Consider the following 3,236-nt stretch of genomic DNA (forward strand, 5'->3'; position numbering starts at 1 on the left):
GCTCTGGACAGACCTGTGTGGGCTGCAAGGGGCTGCAGCAGGAAGCAGGGTGGGGGAGGGGCCGCTTTTCCCGCTTGCCCTCAGCTTTTCCTTGGGTTCCTTCCCTGTGCAGAGAAAAGTGGCCCCTCACCCACCCCATGGCCAGCGCTTCCTGCTACAGGTGCTCGCAGCCCATGCAGGGCTGTCCGGAGCAGGCACAGGCAGCCCCAGGCTGGCTGCGAGCGGCTGCAGCATGGGGCAGTGGGCATGGGGTGGGCGAGGGGCTGCTTTCCCCCACCCCTGCACTCAGCACCACTTTGTAACCTGGCCCTACTGCCTGGCTGGCAGCAGGGCTGGGTTTAAAGCTGGTGCTAAGCGCAGGGAAAAGCAGCCCCTTGCTTGCCATGTGGCTGGTGCCCCATGCTGAAGCCTGCGTGGGGCTGCCTGTGCCTGCTCCAGACAGCCCTGCATGGGCTGCGAGTGGCTGCAGCAGGGAGCGCCAGCCATGGGGTGGGCAAGGGACCACTTTTCCCCACGTTCAGCACCAGCTTCTTCCCTGCAAACAAGGAGTTGGGCCTGTGTGCTGCCCCCCACCTGTACCGCGGGGCTGGGGACACTGAGCGTGAGTGGGTAGGGAGCCAGTGGGAGCACAAGGCCTGCACCAGTGCCCTGGGGCCAGTGCCTGCGGGGCCTAGAGCAGGGTGGCAGGAGCGCAGGGTCCCAACCAGCAGGGGCTCTATGGAGCCGGGCCAGCTCCCCCCTCTCCCTGCTGGTGCAGACCAGCCTGACTCCATAGACCCCTTCCAGCCTGCACCCTGCTTTGGGCCCCACCAGTGCTGGTCCTGGGACATTGGTCCCAAGACATTGGGATTTAGTCCCAAGATGGTGACCAGGGGGAGGGACACCTGTCAAGGGGCAGGGCTACCCATGCCGCCCTCCACAGCCTGCCAAAACTGGGTAAGCAGCCCTCTACCAGAAATAACTGCCCGCCCCTACACTAGATTATGTATGTTCAATACACCTTTCAGAGGGTATTGCTTTCATTGGCTTCCTTTTGGTCTGTATTCTGCATCTGAAGTATTTAACAGAAAGGTACAACAAATTTTTGAAGGTCTTGATGGAAATGTGGTTTATACTGATGATGCATTAATTTGGGGAAATACTATGGAAAAACATGACTTGAGGCTAAGGCTCACAGTCTTTTTAAGACTAAAAAGAGCTCACAGAGCAGGTTTGAAACTGAATGAGCAAAAATCTAAATTCAGGGACAAAGAAATAACATATCTGGGATAAAAGCTCTCTGCGAAAGGATGCAAATTGATGTTTCAAGGGTTAAAGCCATTACAAAAATGCTACCCCCTAAAGATATGGAAGGAGTGCAGAGATTACTTGGAATGATCAATTCTGTAGGGAAATATCTACTTAATTTAGCAGAGCAGACCAAACACCTTAGATCACTCCTATAAAACAATGCTTAGTGGACATGGAGCTATGAACATGAAACTGAATTTAAAAACTTCAAGGGAAAAATAATGGAAGCGAGGTACTAAAATATGATGACCCTGAAAAAATCCATTAAATTGTCAACAGATGTTTCTAAAGAGGGCACTGGAGCAGCTTTGCTTCAAAAACAGTAGCATATGCATCTAGGGCACTCTCTAAGTCAAAGTGTCTATAAAAATTGAGAAAGACAGCTTAGCTCTAGTATATGGCTGTAAGAAATTCCATAACTTCATCTATGGGAAGCCTGTGATAGCTGAAACTGATCATAAACCTTTGGTAACTATAGCAAAGAAAGGGTTATCACACATGCCACCCAGATTACAGAGACTTTTCTTTCAGTTGCAAATATATGATCTACACACACAGTACAAACCAGGAAAACATCTACTTATTGCAAATATATTGTCCAAAGCATATGACACAATGGAAAATGACAGAATTCCAGACTCAGACATAGTAGATGTTAATCTAATTAAAAGAATGATTCCTGTCACAGATAAAATGTGGGCACTAATTGCCGAAGCTACTGCTGAGGACACAACTTTGCAAAAAGTGATAACAGCTATTTGTGCTGGTTGGCTTGGAAAACATACACCTAGCCCCTCCTCTCAGTTCAAGGAAGAGACGTCAATACTGAATGGCACTTTGTTCACAGGTTCATAACTTGTTGTTCCAGCAGTGCTAAAGAAAGACATGTTAAACATAATACATGAGTGACTTCTAGGCATTGAAAAATGGAAAAGGAGAGGAAGGAGTGCTCTATATTGGTCCAACATAAATAATGACATAAAAGATGCTGTAAAGCAGCATTTCCCAACAGGTGTGCTGCAGAATCTTGGGGGGGAGGGGGCATGGCTTCAGCCAGTGCCACCACTGCCACGTTGGACTGCCACCGCGCCCCAGATGGCCCTGCGCCACCACTGCCCCCTGCCCCCACTCCACATCCAGCTGGTGTGCTGTGGGATGGAAAGGGCCATGTAAATGTGCCATGGGATGAAAAAGATTAGGAAACACTGCTGTAAAAGCTGGTACAATGTGCCTAAAATGCCACAAAGAAAAGAGCTCATGATGGTCATGGAGGAGCCCATAGATCCATGGTATCAAACGGGCATTGACTTATTCATACGTACAGGAAAAAATTATGTATTAGTGCTGGATTATTATTCTCACTATCCTGCAATTGCATTGCTTGAAAACATAACAGCAAACCATGTCATAACTCACATCAAATCGATTTTTGCTCAACATGGGATTCTACAAATTGTGAGAACAGACAACAGACCTCAATTCAACTCTCTTGAGTTTAAAGAGTTTGCAAACAAATATGGATTCTGTCACAACACTTCAAGTCCTAAATACCCACAATCTGATGGAAAATGGAGTACAAATAGTGAAGAAATTGTTGAAAAAAGCTACAGATTCACACACTGATGTTTACCGGTCGCTCTTAAATTACAGGGCAACACCCATGAAACATGGATTGTCCCCAGCAGAAATGCTGTTTAACAGGAAACTCAAAACCAGGCTTCCAAATTTTGTGGACTATACTCATCAGAATGTAGTTCTACCTAGCAGTGGCCACATTGAAAATGAACTGGGGGAGGAAATTTAAAAAACCCGCCCAGACGCAGCACAGGGGACCAAAAAAGAGGACATGTCTGGGAAAACTCTGTGCTGCCCAGCTGGCCATGGAGTTCTCCACTGCTCTCAGAGGCAACCCCTGCCCCTCCTGCCCTGTAGCAGCCCCAGCCTCT

The sequence above is a fragment of the Gavialis gangeticus genome, unplaced genomic scaffold, assembly GCF_001723915.1.
Source record: "Gavialis gangeticus isolate Ggan-Ray unplaced genomic scaffold, GavGan_comp1, whole genome shotgun sequence".
Taxonomy (NCBI): Eukaryota; Metazoa; Chordata; order Crocodylia; family Gavialidae; genus Gavialis; species Gavialis gangeticus.